Source organism: Oncorhynchus gorbuscha, linkage group LG16 (genome assembly GCF_021184085.1).
Source record: "Oncorhynchus gorbuscha isolate QuinsamMale2020 ecotype Even-year linkage group LG16, OgorEven_v1.0, whole genome shotgun sequence".
In the NCBI taxonomy this organism is placed as follows: domain Eukaryota; kingdom Metazoa; phylum Chordata; class Actinopteri; order Salmoniformes; family Salmonidae; genus Oncorhynchus; species Oncorhynchus gorbuscha.
In genome coordinates, this window is record NC_060188.1 from 62,132,500 (window position 1) to 62,150,794 (window position 18,295).

Below are 18,295 nucleotides of genomic sequence, written 5' to 3' on the forward strand. Positions count from 1 at the left end.
TACACAATCCTGCCAGGACATCGATACTAGACAAATCAAATGTGGTGCAGCCAAACTCTGTGGTGCAAGCCTTCTGTCTACAACACTCTTCCACAGTCTGTCAACAGCGGATTTACAAGCATCGGCCCTATAAGACCCCATTTGACTTCTTACAGGGTATTTTTCCGAATGTGAGGTGAGTACCTATCTCTTTCTATGTGCACAGAAGTGACATGTTTTGAAAATATAGCAGAACTTTGGGTTACGCTTAGCTGCCACTTTAGCGTACTGTACTATAGGGTGCGAATTACCCTTTGCAAGATGGCGGCTTGGTTGAAATTCATAGGTGAAATATTGTAGCCAACAACATAATGTTGTTTTACGGTATGTGATGTTTTTATGTACTTTATAACGGATCAAGTATGCTGCATTTACATATTTATGCCAAATGAAGGCTACCGTTAATTTCAACAAATGAAACGCACATATCCTTAAATTCAGCAACAAGCTATCGATATTGTAAGCTAGCTAGCATGTAAGCTAACAAGGCAAAAAGCAGACTGCAGTGAGCATTGCCTATGCCAAGTTGCTACTAATGTTTGCAGCTGTAATCTTGTGTTAAATTAACTAGCTCAATCGTTTTAGACAATCGTAGTAAGTCATTTATTTTCAGAGATGATGTGAAGGTTATATTTCTAGCTTGTAACGTAAACGTTATGCGCAAACTAGCTAGCTAGGCAATCATGTCATCATGTAAGTCAGCTCGCTAACATGATTACAAACTAGCTAGTAATTGTAAACATCTGTATAACCAGCATCACCAACAAACACACAAGTAACTATTTGAATCTTTCACGGAGACAGCATGTTTAGTCAATACATTGCTCTAATATCATATTCAGTGTGGTTTGTTGCAATCAGTGCTTGTTATTTATTCAGCCTGAACAATACGTTTTTCCCTTGCAACTACAATTCAACATCTGGTCCTGTCTGTCAACAAACTGGTACTAAACGATAATAAGAGGCGTATTAGATATGTTCTGTATTGATGACCAACTCAGTATTGAGTAGAATGTGAACCAAGTCCTCTAATGTCAGCTGGCCTAAAGATGCAGACTCAGATCATCCAGTTTATTTATGAAGTGCACACTTGACCTGTCTCATCGGCTCCGATAATATGGCCTCATTGGTTGTCAGTTTTACTATTTTATCGAACGTTACATTTTATGTAAAAAAATATAGGAATGAGGGAAGTGGAAGAGACTCATTCAATATTCTTATTGGCGGTTGTGACGTTGCATTGCCTTAGGTTTTATCTGTTGCTAAATTCTTGGCAGGAAGATGACACAGCCTGATGGAAGATAATTATTGTGCCATCCTTGTGGGCATGTAGAACAAGCATCAAAAACGCACTGGGGAAAGCTGCCACCTCCGGCTAGTGCATTTTGGTTTCTGTAGCCTATATCCAAGTTGTATCAGAGATTGTTCACAATCATAAGAGGGGTGGATTTGAGGATCCCTGTTTCATCATAGTCTAGGTAATGTGTCATTTCAAGTATGAAATCAGTGTTTCTGCAGGGTATTTTATGCCAATTTATTGTTTATGCATTTGAAGGAAAAGCTCATAGGCAACTGCAACTTTGGAGAGCAACTGTGGCGATTTGGTTCCCTTCAAGAATTGCCTATTTTTTTTTAGGGAAGCAGCATGACATTAGAGATGCACAACAGTTCAGGATTTGTCTGGCAGATTAATCCTGACAACAAAATGTGTCTTGTCATTCTTGTCTTCGCCATGTCAGTCTGGATGACACCTGTGTAACAAGATGTTTTTGACAAATCCTAGATTAATGTATGCACACATGACTGTAAGTCGCTTTGGATAAAAGCGTCTGCTAAATGGCATATATTATTATTATTATTATTATTATTATTATTATTATTATTATTATTTCAGAGGACATCAGATAAACATTCAGGCTTTCCCTCTCAAATTTAATCTGTACAGGCTGTCATCTGCATTAGTGTAACTCCGAAAAGGAAGATGGGGACCTTCGGTGTAAGGAGTTTTTTTTCTGTTCTAAATTACACTACTGTTCAAAAGTTTGGGTCACTTACAAATGTCCTTCTTTTTGAATGAAAATCACTTTTTTTGTCCATTTTTAAAATAATATAATAACAGTGCGAACTGCCTCTAACCAGAATAGAAAGAGGAGTGGGAGGCCCCGGTGCACAACTGAGCAAGAGGACAAGTACATTAGAGTGTCTAGTTTGAAAAACAGACACCTCACAAGTCCTCAACTGGCAGCTTCATTAAATAGTACCCGCAAAACACCAGTCTCAACAGTAAAGGGGTGACTCCAGGATGCTGGCCTGTCCGGTGTCTGTGTTCTTTTGCCCATTAACAATGTCTACACTGTATTTCAGATCAATTTGATGTTATTTTAATGGACAAGAACATTAGCTTTTCTTTCAAAACCAAGGGCATTTCTAACTGACCCCAAACTTTTGAGCGGTAGTGTACATTAAAGCATGGCAATTCAAAATGTTTTGTTTGTAGTGTGCTCTTTTTATTGGACAAGGAGGTTTGCCCTCCACAATGAGGTTTGCTCCAGAGAGCCCCTCTGTTAATACTTATGTTGGGCTTGACCCTTGCAGCAGCCTCCTACAACACTGCTACCGTCCAGACAGATATATAGGCCATTGATGGATGCTTGTCTATGCTAGTGATTTTCAACCTGTGGTCCACGGGGTTACTGCAGGTGGTCAGCTACATTTTTGTTCACATTTTCTTTCTTCTCACAATAATGTAAGTTGGCAGTATTACTGGTATTGTAATACATTTGACGTAAGTGCGTATTGTTTATAATATTAATCATAATAAGACTTCAAAGGCCCACCTCAAGTTGCCACACATTTCAGGTAATTCCTGTCCTAAAGTGGAAATTCTTGTTTAGGTTCAAATCAAATTTATTTGTCATATACACATGGTTAGCAGATGTTAATGCAAGTGTAGCGAAATGTTTGTGCTTCTATTTCCGACAATGCAGTAATAACCAACGAGTAATCTAACCTAACAATTCCAAAACTACTTCCTTATACACACAAGTGTAAAGGGATAAATAATATGTACATAAACATATATGAATGAGTGATGGTACATGGAACGGCATAGCGGCATAGGCAAGATGCAGTAGATAGTATCGACTACAGTATATACATATGAGATGAGTAATGTAGGGTATGTAAACAAAGTGGCATAGTTTAAAGTGGCTAGTGATACATGTATTACATAAAGATGCAGTAGATGATATAGCGTAGACTTCGACCGATTATGTTTTTCAGCGCCGATACCGATTATTGGAGGACCAAAAAAAGCCGATACGGATTAATTGGCAGATTAATAAAAAAATACAAATATTTGTAATAATGACAATTACAACAATACTGAATGAACACTTATTTTAACTTAATATAATACATAAATAAAATCAATTTAGCCTCAAGTAGATAATGAAACATGTTCAATTTGGTTTAAATAATGCAAAAACAAAGTGTTGAAGAAGAAAGTAAAAGTGCAATATGTGCTATGTAAGAAAGCTAACGTTTCAGTTCCTTGCTCAGAACATGAGAACATATGAAAGCTGGTGGTTCCTTTTAACATGAGTCTTCAATATTCCCAGGTAAGAAGTTTTAGGTTGTAGTAATTATAGGACTATTTCCCTCTATACCATTTGTATTTCATTAACCTTTGACTATTGGATGTTCTTATAGGCACTTTAGTATTGCCAGTGTAACAGTATAGCCTCCGTCCCTCTCCTCGCTCCTCCCTGGGCTCGAACCAGCAACACAATGACAACAGCCACAACATCGAAGCATTGTTACCCATGCAGAGCAAGGGGAACATCCACTCCAAGGCTCAGAGCGAGTGAAGTTTGAAACGCTATTAGCGCGCGCCAACTAGCCAGCCATTTCACTTCGGTCACACCAGCCTCATCTCGGGAGTTGATAGGTTTGAAGTCATAAACAGTGCAAGTCTCTCAAAGCACTTAATGATGACGGAGGTGAGTGCTACGGGGCGGTAGTCGTTTAGCTCAGTTACCTTAGCTTTCTTGGGAACAGGGACAATGGTGGCCCTCTTGAAGCATGTGGGAACAGCAGACTGGGATAAGGATTGATTGAATATGTCTGTAAACACACCAGCCAGCTGGTGCTCTGAGGACGCGGCTGGGCCTGCAGACTTGCGATGGTTAACACGTTTAAATGTTTTACTCACGTCGGCTGCAGTTTGGTTGCGGGCCGTGTCAGTGGCACTGTATTGTCCTCAAAGCGGGCAAAAAAGTTATTTAGTCTGCCTGGAAGAAAGACATCCTGGTCCGAGACGGGGCTGGTTTTCCTTTTGTAATCCGTGATTGACTGTAGGCCCTGCCACATACCTCTTGTGTCTGAGCCGTTGAATTGTGACTCTACTTTGTCTCTATACTGACGCTTAGCTTGTTTGATTGCGGCGGGAATAGCTACATTGTTTGTATTCTGTCATGTTTCCGGTCACCTTTCCTTGGTTAAAATCAGTGGTACGCGCTTTCAGTTTCACGCGAATGCTGCCATCAATCCACGGTTTCTGGTTTGGGAATGTTTTAATCGTTGCTATGGGAATGACATCGTCAATGCACTTTCTAATGAACTTGCTCACCGAATCAGCGTATTCGTCAATGTTGTTGTTGGAAGCAATGCGGAACATATCCCAGTCCACGTGATCAAAGCAGTCTTGGAGTGTGGAATCAGATTGGTCGGACCAGCGTTGAACAGACCTGAGCGCTGGAGCTTCTTGTTTTAGTTTCTGTCTGTAGGCAGGGAGCAACAAAATGGAGTCGTGGTCAGCTTTTCCGAAAGAAGGACGAGGGAGGGCCTTATATGCGTCGGAAGTTAGAATAGCAATGATCCAAGGTTTTACCAGCCCTGGATGCGCAATTGATATGCTGATACAATTTTGGGAGTCTTGTTTTCAGATTAGCCTTGTTAAAATCCCCAGTTACAATGAATGCAGCCTCAGGTTACAAATTGGAGATTGACGCAGGCTACTAATATCAATTCAGAAATTGGGTGTGGGAACGTTGTGATTTCCACATGTAGCAGAGAAACACACCGGGCACTGACTGCCAGCTGCCAGTGTAACTAGCTTTCATGCTAACCTTTACATTTTTTTTATTTTTATTTTATTTATTTAAATTTGACCTTTATTTAACCAGGCAAGTCAGTTAAGAACATATTCTTATTTTCAATGACTGCCTGGGAACAGTAGGTTAACTGCCTGTTCTTCTTGGACTGTGCCATCCGCAATGGATTAGTTCACTCGAGATAGGTGTCTTGTGTGCCATTAAAAAATATATTTTCTACTGCTCTACAAATTTTTTAAAAACTTGGTCAACCAATAGCCTGTCGGCCAAACAATCGATTAATTGGGGTCAGCACTTTCATTAGCTCGCTAAGGCAGCGTAGCCTAGTGGTTAGAGCGTTGGACTAGTAACCTTCCTTGCTTAGGGGCCTTTCAGGTTATGTCGATATAGGACTCGTTTTACTGTGGATATAGATACTTTTGTACCTGTTTCCTCCAACATCTTCACAAGGTCCTTTGCTGCTGTTCTGGGATTGATTTGCACCAAAGTACATTCATCTCTAGGAGACAGAACTCGTCTCCTTCCTGAGCAGTATGACGGCTGCGTGGTCCCATGGTGCTTATACCTGCGTACTATTGTTTGTACAGATGAACGTGGTACCTTCGAGTGCTTGAAAATTGCCCCCAAGGATGAACCAGACTTGGAAATGCAAATGCGCTACGCTAAATGCTAATAGCACTCGTTAAAACTCAAACGTTCATTAAAATACACATGCAGGGTATTGAATTAAAGCTACACTCGTTGTGAATCCAGGCAACAAGTCAGATTTTTAAAATGCTTTTCGGCGAAAGCATGAGAAGCTATTATCTGATAGCATGTAACACCCCAAAAGACCCGCAGGGGACGTAAACAAAATAATTAGCATTGTCGGCGCTACACAAAACGCACAAATAAAATATGAAACATTCATTACCTTTGACCATCTTCTTTGTTGGCACTCCTAGATGTCCCATAAACACTATTGGGTCTTTTTTTCCGATTAAATCGGTCCATATATAGCCTAGATATCGATCTGAAGACTGTGTGATCAACGAAAAAAATTGTGTTTTATAACGTAACGTCAATTTTTTAAATTAAAAAAGTCGACGATAAACTTTCACAAAACACTTCGAAATACTTTTGTAATGCAACTTTAGGTATTAGTAAACGTTAATAAGCGATCAAATTGATCACGAGGCGATGTATATTCTATAGCTGTCCGTCTGGAAGTAATGTCCGGGTAAATCTCAACCAAAATATCCGGTCAGAGACCTGAAGAAATGGGCTGTCTCTTGTTCGTTTGACCAAGAAACAAAGCCTAGGCAAATGACAAGACTTGACATCGTGTGGAAGCTGTAGGTATTGCAACCTCGGCCCCATTTAATGTGGTTCACCTTTATCAATCGGTTGAAGTGGCGCATGGATATATTTTTCCATTTTCAGTGATCAGATTTTCCTGCACTTTTCGATGAAACGCACGTTCTGTTATAGTCACAGCCGTGATTTAAACAGTTTTATAAACGTCTGAGTGTTTTCTATCCACACATACTAATCATATGCATATACTATATTCCTGGCATGAGTAGCAGGGTGCTGAAATGTTGCGTGATTTTTTTAAACAGAATGTTTGAAAAAGTAGGGGGTAGGAGTAACAGGTTAACAAGAAATTTGTGGAGTGGTTGTATGTATACTTCCGACTTCCACTGTAGTACATTTGCTGTTAATTCCTATAATTTCTAATTTCCAATGTTTGTTTGGTTACGGTAATTTCTGTTAATGCATTCAATATATTATTTATTATTAGTCTTTTACCATTCTCATTGTCGGACTGGACACATTACTCGCAGAGTGCACAACCTTTGCTTCACTTGTGTGAAACAAGTTTTGGTTTATTTCATTGCCTTTTTGTGTTTTTTCAATTTAGTCATTGTCTTTTTGTTTGGAGTGCTCCTATCAATGTTGAGTAAGATCACACACATAATTTATGCTTAGAAGAAGGCCTATAGGCTACCTGGCCTGCCTGCAAATGGAGGCATATAAATGTGCACATTTGGGGATCTGATTGGCTTAACGCACAACCACTATTGAGCTGTGGAGCCTCTGAATGTAATGTTTTCTTCTCCTTAAACAGCAAGCACACTAAGTCTGTTTTTACATCCATTGAGAATGACAATAGTTCCTTAATTTATTTGAAAAATCTTTCCAGCTCTCCCCATTTAGATAACCACTCTGCATGAAAGGGAAAAACGTCATGCTTTGATCCAGTGGAAACGACATAAAATAGGCCTACCTGATTACTCGTTATCCCTTGCGCAAATAGCCTACAGCTGTGTCTGTTCTGAGCTCACTGGCGCAGGAAACTCTGACAGCCCAGAATATTTTATAAACTGTTGCAAGTTTGCTAGCTCAAGCTTCAGGCTGGACCCAAGTTAATATTTGTTTCAAGTTCGTTGCAGACAGGCCATGCATAGCCAATGTGATTTATAGGATATCTATTTTTATCAGTTCTACCTGCAGGCTGCAATGTTTAGATTTGTTGGCTTTTTCTAGTTAATTTTTACATAGTTGGCAATAGAAGTGACTTTTAGGTTGGTAGAATTAATTAACAACATGACAATGATTCTGCGTCACAAAGACGTTACAAATTAAATGAAAATGTGCATATGAAAACCATAACTTCCACTCAGATCGGTAGAAACGGTAAGAAAAATTGGCATTCCACATGAAAGAGTGCAGCCGACTTATGTAGCCCATTACCGGCAACTTCAGGAGAGTAACGGCAGAATCTGCAGGAGAATGGTTGGGTCAGGTTTTTTTATTTTCTTCTTCTGGTTATCTTGATCTCTGGATCCCTCTTGAGTTATTTGTTTCTTATTTCATCAAACAAAGAGCTTAAGCATCAGACAAGCTCAATGCATATAGACACCTAAGGTGTGTCTGTATATTTACATTTAAGTCATTTAGCAGACGCTCTTATCCAGAGCGACTTACAATATATGAAAAAATACACATTTAAACATTGACCAGACTACTTTAGGTCAACCCAAGTTTTTGTTATTGTCGGGGACAACTCTAAAGCTATGTGAGCGCCATTTCAGTTCGGACAAGCATACTGTAAGTCAAGTGAAAATAATTATTTCAGAAAGACTAGCAGCCTACCCAAACCATGCCTATTGTCCAACAGAATGCATTCAATGGAAATGTGTCTTCCGCATTTAACCCAACCCCTCTGAATCAGAGAGGTTTGGGGGCTACCATAATCGACATCTAAAATGAAATCGTATCACGCAATTCTACCGTCTATTTTTAGACTAGCACAAAAATAAGTGAAACTTGACAAATTTCCAATGGATGATGAAATTTGCTGGTAAAAAAGTGGAGGTGCAAAAATACAAGTTTGCACCACTTAATTTTCACCATGGCTTAGCCAGCCATTGAGCCAGAGACAGAAGAAAGTCAATGAACTAACTAGACCAGACCCAGCTGCTATTCCATTAGTGTCTATGGGAGAGCCACCCCGTTAAGTAGATCGGAACCAACAATTTTTTTTTCAATGGTAAATGGTCTGAGTGAACCATCATAATTTATCCACCATCTTTGCTGTATCCAAAGATTCTATTATTTAGCTAAGCAGTCACAACTTGCAAACTTTGCAGGTGGTTATGAATAATAAACAATGCCATGCTGGTGGGTGGTATGGTACCATTCAAATAAAACCCAGCCCTGAAACAAAAAAACATAGGCAAAAAATAATTGACTTGCCATTGCATAGGAAAAGACACGTCATTGGCACATTTGCTTGAAGCGGGCAGTTATTTCAAGCCCAAATATATCATACTTTTACTAAAAGTATGACTTATTGATATGAATGAGGGAAGTGGAAGACTCATTCAATATTTTTATGGTGGTTGTGATGTTGCATTGGGTAACATCTGGCCATCGTCTTTCTACTCGAAAAAGTGGATTACTACTGGTGTTGGTGTTTTTAATTGTAAATGTATTTCACCTTTATTTAACCAGGTAGGCAAGTTGAGAACAAGTTCTCATTTACAACTGTGACCTGGCCAACATAAAGCAAAGCAGTTTGACACATAACAACACAGAGTTACACATGGAGTAAAACAAACATACAGTCAATAATACAGTAGAAAAATAAGTCTATATACAATGTGAGCAAATGAGGTGAGATAAGGTAGGTAAAGGCAATAAATAGGCCATGGTGGCGAAGTAAATACAATATAGCAATTAAAATACTGGAATGGTAGATTTGACAATAGATGAGTGTGCAAAGTAGAAATACTGGGGTGCAAAGAAGCAAAATAAATAAATATAGTAGGGGAAGAGGTAGTTGTTTGGGCTATTTATAGATGGGCTATGTACAGGTGCAGTGATTTGTGAGTTGCTCTGAAGACTGGTGCTGCTCTGGGAGCTCATTATCAAGACTAACTATTCATGCAAATGAAAGAAATATACCTTATTAGCCTTTTGTTAACAACACTGTCATCTCAGATTTTCAAAATAAAATATGCTTCTAGCATAGCATTAAGCCTAGCATTTTCACAAAAACAAGAAAAGCATTGATAAAATAATTTACCATAGCAGTTAGATAGCAAACTAGCATTTAGAAATTTAGAACTTTGGATGTTTTCAATGAGGAGCGTTAGCATTTAGCATTAACAACACTGTCATCTCAGATTTTCAAAAATATGCTTCTCTACCAGGCAACATAGCATTTAGCAGGCAACATTTTCACAAAAACCAGCAAAAACATTCAATAAATCATTTACCTTTGAAGAACTTCGGATGTTTTCAATGAGGAGACTCTCAGTTAGATAGCAAATGTTCAGTTTTTCCTGAAAGATTTTTTGTGCAGGAGTAATCGGTCCGTTTGATGCGTCACGTTTGGCTACCAAAAAAAACAGAAAATTCAGTTATCCAAACACCAAACTTTTTTCCAAATTAACTCCATAATATCAACTGAAACACGGCAAACGTTGTTTAGAACCAATCCTCAAGGTGTTTTTCACATATCTCTTCGATGATGTATCGTTCCTGGAAGTATGAGTCTCCTTCTGTATCGCATGGTACCTGGAAGTATGAGTCTCCTTCTGTATCGCATGGTACAAGGATTGCCACTGGGAATTACGCACTGACTTAGACAAAGGACACCGGACGGCCCCCTGGCAAATGTAGTCTCTTATGGCCAATCTTCCAATGATATGCCTACAAATACGTCACAATGCTGCAGACATCTTGGACGAACAGCAGAGCGCATAAGCTCGTTCACAGCATATTCACAGCCATATAAGGAGATGTTAGTAGAACAGAGCGTCAAAAATCCTGATCATTTCCTGTTTGAAGTTTCATCTTGGTTTCGCCTGTGAGATCAGTTCTGGGGCACTCATAGATAATATCTTTGCAGTTTTGAAAACGTCAAGAGTTTTTTTCTTTCCAACGCTGGCAATTTATATGCATAGTCGAGCATCTTTTCGTGACAATTTTTTTTATCCAATAATGAAATAGCGCCCCCATAGCTTCAAGAGGTTAAGGTCAATCTTCCAATGATTTGCCTACAAATACGTCACAATGCTGTCGACACCTTGGGGAAACGACAGAAAGTCTAAGCTCATTCGTGACCCATACACAGCCATATAAGGAGACATTGGAACACAGCGCATTCAAAATCTGGGGCACTTCCTGTATGAAATTTAGTCTTGGTTTCGCCTGTAGCATTAGTTCTGTGGCACTCACAGACAATATCTTTGCAGTTTTGGAAACACCAGAGTGTTTTCTTTCCAAAGCTGTCAATTGTATGCATATTCAAGCATCTTTTCATGACAAAATATCTTGTTTAAAACGGGAATGTTTTTTTATCCATAAATTAAAAGAGCGCCCCCTATATCCGAGAAGTTAACTTCTTACGGGATTGATAAAAGATACAAGGGTTATGCATGGAACTTTAGATAAACTTCTCCTTAATGCAACCGCTGTGTCAGATTTTTTTTAAACGACGGAAAAAGCACACCATGCAATAATCTGAGTATGGCGCTCAGACACAAAAACAGCCATACAGATACCCGCCATGTTGTGGAGTCAATAGAAGTCAGAAATAGCATTATACATATTAACTTTGATGATCTTCATCAGAATGCACTCCCAGGAATCCCAGTTCCACAATAAATGTTTGTTTTGTTCGATAAAGTCCATTTATGTCCAAATACCTCATTTTTGTTTGTCCAAATGAAAAGTCAAAAAGATCTGTTACATTTCGTAGAAACATGTCAAACGATGTATAGAATCAATCTTTAGAATGTTTTTAACATAAATTTTCAATAATGTTTCAACCGGAGAATTCCTTTTGTCTTTAGAAATGCAATGGAACGCAGCTACCTCTCACGTGCGCATGCCTGACTGAGATTATGGCCTTGGTACCAGACCTCACAGCTCTCATTCTCTCCTCCTTCACAGTAGAAGCCTCAAACAAGGTTCTAAAGACTGTTGACATCTAGTGGAAGCCTTAGGTAGAGCAATCGGACCAAATTTACACAGTCTTGGATAGGCAAAGAGTTGAAAAACCACAAACCTCAGATTTCACACTTCCTGGTTGGATTTTGTCTCAGGTTTTTTGCCAGCCATATGAGTTCTGTTATACTCACAGACATCATTCAAACAGTTTTAGGAACTTCAGAGTGTTTTCTATCCAAATCTACTAATATTATGCATATGCATAATATGCTTCTTGGCCTGAGTTGCAGGGAGTTTACTCTGGGCACCTTATTCATCCAAACTACTCAATACTGCTCCCCAGCCATAAGAAGTTTAAGCTAGTGAGGGAGAGAAGTGTTTCCAGTTGGAGAGGACGGAGAGGTGGCCAAAGTAGAAATTGGCTTTGGGGGTGACAAGTGAGATATACCTGCTGGAACGCGTGATACGGGTGGGTGCAGCTATGGTTACCAGCATGCAAAGATAAGGCGGGACTTTACCTAGCAGGGTCTTGTAGATTACCTGGAGCCAGTGGGTTTGGCGATGAGTATGAAGCGAGGGCCAGCCAACGAGAGCGTACACGTCGCAGTGGTGGGTAGTATATGGGGCTTTGTTGACAAAACGGATGGCACTGTGATAGACTGAATCCAATTTGTTGAGTAGGGTGTTGGAGGCTATTTTGTAAATGACATTGCCAAATTCGAGGATCGGTAAGATGGTCAGTTTTACGAGGGTATGTTTGGCAGCATGAGCGAAGGATGCTTTGCTGCAAAATAGGAAGCCGATTCTAGATTTAACTTTGGATTAGAGACATTTTATGTGAGTCTGGAAGGAGAGTTTACAGTCTAACCATAACATAACAGGTATTTGTAGTTGTCCACATATTCTAAGTCAGAACCGTCCAGAGTAGTGATGCTGGACAGGTGCAGGCAGCGATCGGTTGAAGAGGATGCATTTAGTTTTTACTTGTATTTAAGAGCAGTTGGAGGCCATGGAAGGAGAGTTGTATGGTATTGAAGCTCATCTGGAGGGTTGTTAACACAGTGTCCAAAGAAGAGCCAGAAGTATACAGAATGGTGTCATCTGTATAGAGGTGGATCAGAGCCTCACCAGCAGCAAGAGCGACATTATTGATATATACAGAGAAGAGAGTCGCCCAAGTATTGAACCATGGGGCACCCCCATAGACTGTCAGAGGCCCGGACAACAGGCCCTCAGGTTTGACACACTGAACTCTGTCTGAGAAGTAGTTGGTAAACCAGGCGAGGCAATAATTTGAAAAACCAAGGCTGTTGAGTCTGCCGATAAGAATGTGGTGATTGACAGAGTTGAAAGCCTTGGCCAGGTCAATGAATACGGCTGCACAGTATTGTTTCTTATCGATGGCGGTTAAGATATCGTTTAGAACCTTGAGCGTGTCTGAAGTGCACCCATGACCAGCTCTGAAACCAGATTGCATAGCGGGGGAAGGTACAGTGGGATTCGAAATGGTCTGTGATCTGTTTGTTAACTTGGCTTTCGAAGACCTTAGAAAGGCAGGGTTGTATAGGTCTGTAGCAGTTTGGGTCAAGAGTGTCCCCCCCTTTGAAAAAATCCTTATTGAAATTCTCAATTATAGTGGATTTATTGGCGGTGACAGAGTTTCCTATCCTTAGTGTAGTGGGCAGCTGGGAGGAGGTGCTCTTATTCTCCATGTCCCATAACTTTTTTGAGTTTGTGTTGCAGGATGCAAATTTCTGCTTGAAAAAGCTAGCCTGGGCTTTTCTAACTGCCTGTAAATATTGGTTTCTAACTTCCCTAAAAAGTTGCATATCACGGGGGCTGTTCGATGTTAATGCAGAACGCCAGCGGATGTTTTTGTGTTGGTTAAGGTCAGTCAGGTCTGGAGAGAAACAAGGGCTATATCTGTTCCTGTTTGTATATTTCTTGAATGGGGCATGCTTATTTAAGATGGCGAGGAAGGCATTTAAAATAAATAACCAGGCATCCTCTACTGACGGGATGAGGTCGATATCCTTCCAGGATTCCCGGGCCAGGTCAATTAGAAGTGGGGCGATGTTTCAGGGAGCGTTTGATAGTAATGAGTGGATGTTTTTTGACCGCTGACCCATTACGGATGCAGTCAATTAGTCAGTGATCGCTGAGATCTTGGTTGAAAACAGCAGAGGTGTCTTTAGAGGGCAAGTTGGTTATGATGATATATATGAGGGTGCCCGTGTTTACGGCTTTGGGGTTGTTCCTGGTAGGTTCATTGATAATTTGTGTAAGATTGAGGGCATCAAGCTTAGATTGTAGGATGGCCGGGTGTTAAAAGCATGTCACAGTTTAGGTCACCTAACAGCACGAGCTCTGATGATAAATGGGGGGCATTCAGTTTACATATGGTATCCAGAGCACAGCTGGGGCAGAGGGTGGTCTATAGCAGGCGGCAACAGTGAGAGACTTGTTTTTAAATAGGTAGATTTTTAAAAGTAGTTGTTTGGGCACAGACCTGGATAGTAGGACAGAACTCTGCAGGCTATCTCTGCAGTAGATTGCAGCACCGCCCCCTTTGGCCATTCTATCTAGTCTGAAAATGTTGTAGTTGGGGATTTCAGAGTTATTGGTGGTCTTCCTAAGCCAGGATTCAGACACGGCTAAGACATCCGGGTTGGCAGAGTGTGCTAAAGCAGTGAATAAAACAATCTTAGGGAGGAGGCTTCTAATGTTAACATGCATGAAACCAGGGCTTTTACGGTTACAGAAGTCATCAAAAGAGAGCGCCTGGGGAATAGGAGTGGAGCGTGGCACTGCAGGGCCTGGATTCACCTCTACATCGCCAGAGGCACAGAGGAGGAGTAGGATAAGGGTACTGCTAAAAGCCATGAGAATTGGACGTGTTGGACGCCCGGAACAAAGAGTAAAAGGAGCAGGTTTCTGGGGGCGATTAAAATAGATTCAAGGTATAGTGTACAGACAAAGGTATGGTGGGATGTGAATACAGTGGAGGTAAACCTAGGCATTGAGTGATAATGAGAGATATTGTCTTTATAAACATCATTGAAAACAGGTGACGTCATCGCATGTGTGGGTGGTGGAACTGAAGGGTTGTATAAGGTATAATGAGCAGGGCTAGAGGCTCTACAGTGAAATTAGCCAATAAACACTAACCAGAACTGCAATGGACAAGGCATATTGACACTGAGGAGAGGCATGCTTAGCCGAGTGATCGGAAGGGTCCAGTGAGTAGTGAGGTTGGTTGGGGTCACGGCGATTCACACAGCTAGCCGAGCCATGGGTAGCAAGCTAGCAGAAGATGGTCTGTTTTTAGCCACCCCGTGCATTTCAGTCGGTAGATTAGTGGGTTCCGTGTGGTAGAGGGGACCAATCCAATTGTCAAAATAGTTAGTTATAGTGGCCCAAGAAGATAGCAGCTGATATGCTCAAGACAGCTAACAATTAGCGGGCCGCAGTTAGCAGGGCTCCACATCGGCAGTAAAACAGTTCCGGATAGGTGATTGTAGCCCAGGAGTGGCTGATGGAACTCTTCAGCTGGCTGGCTCCGGGATAATTGGTGTAGGCGCCAGAATCGACGTTAGCCAATAGTCACGTGGATAGCAGCTAGTTAGCTGCAAGATCCAGGTGTAAATGTCCAGAGCTTGCGGTAGAAATCCGGGGATATGTACAGAAAATCGCGTTGTACAAAACTGGCGATAGCGTTCCGAGCTAAAGGATAGCTGATGACCGCTAGCCGTCGTTAGCTGAATACTAACGTTATCTTGTGAGCTGGTTAACTTCTGGCTAGCTTCTGTTGTGGATTTCGGATACGATGTGAATAATACTTTTGGGGAAAAAACAACCGATCTCCACCACATTTGGTTGCAGGAGAGTGTTTTTATGTTGAGTTTTTAGAAAAAATATGTAAAAAGATGTGCAAAGAAAGAGATAGGAAACATATACACGGGACAAGACGAGGACAAAGGACGTCTGACTGCTACGCCATCTTGGAAACCATAGAATATAAACGCAATAGAAGCGTTGTTTCTTGTACTATTGTCTCTTGTGTCTTTTAGAGGACTGTTTCACTAATGTCCTTTTTCTTCTCTCTTTATTTTGTCTTTCTTTTCTTCTGTTAACTAATGTTCTTTGTTAGCTAGCTAGCTTCTTCCAGGAGAATCCCTAGCAACTGCTTAGCAACTGGTAAACAATTCAGCTAGCTAAGATAACTGTACAATTTTATGAAAAATACTTACTTTTCCAAAGCCTATCTTCTTTGATTGTTGCTTGTTTTGCCTCCAATTCAGTCTTGCAGTTTTCTTTAGCTTTTTTCCAATGTACTTCACTCTAAAAACATGTACATTTCTATATTTGTAGGAGCTCATTTTCAGCAGCTGCTTCTCAATTTGCTCAATTTGGAATTAATCTATAACATTCCCTGATAAAATTTTCTCTGTTTGACTGTCAAAATATTTTATGTTTAAAAAATGGTGGTCTTCACGCTTTTGAGCATGATTTGGTGGTCCTTGGAATGGAAAAGGTTGGAACCGCTGATCTATGTTGCATACTGGCAGACAGTATATACAGTCAGGTCCAAAATAATTTGCACCCTTGATAAAGATGAGCAAAATAGACTTTATTTTATACTGAGCTATATTTTATGCTAATTTAAAATATATATTTTATACTAGGCTAATACAATTTCTCAGAAGAATAGATTTAGTTTAACACATTTTTTTTTTGGTCTCAAAGATGGGTGTCAAAATGATTGGCACCCCTGTTTTCAAGACCTCACCTTGCCATCAATGTAGAAAATAGTAAAAATAAATAAACCCTAGAATGAGTAGGTGTGTCCAAACCTTTGACTGGTACTCTACATCGGTCCATTATCTATTCTACATACTTTATGGTTTTAGTTGTTTTAAGTTTACACTGACAACATTTTCTAACAGAAAATACCTTATTGATATAAGTTGAGACCCTTTGCTATTGGACTTGAAATTGAGCTCCGGTGCATCCTGTTTCCATTGATCATCTTTGAGATGTTTCTACAACTTGGATTCCACATGTTGTAAATTCAATTGATTGTACATGATTTTGAAAGGCACACACCTGTCTATATAAGGTCCCACAGTTGACAGTAGATATCAGATCAAAAACCAAGCCATGAGGTTGAAGGAATTGTCCGTAGAGCTCCGAGACAGGATTGTGCCAAGGCAAAGATCTGGGGAAGGGTACCAAAACATTTATGAGCATTGAATGTACCCAAGAACACAGTGGCTTCCGTCATTCTTAAATGGAAGAAGTTTGGAACGACCAAGACTCTTCCTAGAGCTGGCCGCCCGGCCAAACTGAGCAGTCGGGGGTGAAGGGCCTTGGTCAGGGACGTAACCAAGAACACGATGGTCACTCTGACTGAGGCCTTTTATGGTAGAGTGGCCAGACGGAAGCCCCTCCTCAGTAAAAGGCACATGACAGCCCTTTTGGAGTTTGCCAAAAGGCACCTAAAGACTCTCTGACCATGAGAAACAAGATTCTCTGGTCTGATGAAAACAAGGTTGAACTCTTTGGCCTGAATGCCAAGCATCACTTCTGGAGGAAACCTTGCACTTTCCCTATGGTGAAGCATGGTGGTGGCAGAATCATGCTGTGGGGATGTTTTTCAGTGGCAGGGACTGGGAGACTAGTCAGGATTGAGGCAAGGATCAGGGATCATTGACGAAAACTTGCACCAGGGCTCTCGGGACCTCACAGGGGCGACGGTTCACCTTCCAACAGGACAACGACCCTAACCGCACAGCCAAGACCACACAGGATTGGCTTCGGGACATGTCTCTGAATGTCCTTGAGTGGCCCAGCCAGGGCCTGGATTTAAACCTGATCGAACATCTCTTGAGAGACCTGAAAATAGCTGTGCAGCAACGCTCCCCATCCAAGCTGACATAGCTTGAGAGGATCCGCAGAGAAGAATGAGAGGAACTCTCCAAATACGGGTGTGCCAAGCTTGTAGTGTCATACCCAAGAAGATTCAAGGCTGTAATCGCTGCTTGGACCATTGGGTTCTTGGTCATGGCCCTGACTAAGGCCCTTCTCCGATTGCTCAGTTCGGCCGGGTGGCCGGCTCTAGGAAGAGACTTTGTGCTTCCGAACCACAATTCCTTTAACATCATGGCATGGTTTTTGCCATGATGTGGGACCTTAACATAGGAAGGTGTGTGCTTTTCCAAATTGAAGAAACATCTCAAAAATAATCAATGAAATAGGATGCACCTGAGCTCAATTTTCAGTCTCTTGGCAATGGTCTGAATACTTATGTAAACAAGGCATTTCTGTTATTTATTTTTATAAAATGTTTATATTTTGGGGGGAGTGGCTTCAATAATCAATAATTTAGCAGAGGAAAACCAAGTCTGACTGTGGAGACTGATATTGGTCAACGATGATACTTCACCTAATCCATTACTGACTGACACTGACAAAACTACTAATATGGTGCACAATAATCTATCCTCCCCCATTTGGAGTTGAGATGCAGCTCAGCTTACTCTTCAGACAGAAATATTGCAGCTGCACAATGCCTCGAAAGCACTGACTCACCTGGGGTGTCTTTCCTTTCCTTGTGTGAGAAAGATGGACACAGATATGAAATCATCCATCTGTCCTTCCTCAGGTGGTTTGGGTCTCAAGCCATGCTCAACCTGAGC

The 18,295-nt window shown here is 40.8% G+C and overlaps 1 protein-coding gene across 6 annotated transcripts in view; it reads left to right on the forward strand.

Moving 5' to 3' along the window:
- The first annotated feature begins 41 nt into the window (after positions 1 to 41).
- ncor1 (nuclear receptor corepressor 1) overlaps positions 42 to 18,295 on the forward strand; it is a 115,019-nt gene continuing 96,765 nt past the window's right edge. For 5 of the 6 annotated variants that reach the window (XM_046303605.1, XM_046303607.1, XM_046303610.1 and 2 more), the window contains exons 1-2: positions 42 to 175; positions 18,262 to 18,295. The exon at positions 18,262 to 18,295 is cut by the window's right edge and continues 158 nt beyond it. The gene's annotated coding sequence lies outside the window, so the exon portion shown is untranslated. Of the gene's footprint in view, positions 176 to 348; positions 364 to 18,261 lie in introns of those variants that run through there. The other variant, XM_046303606.1, reaches the window with a different exon arrangement.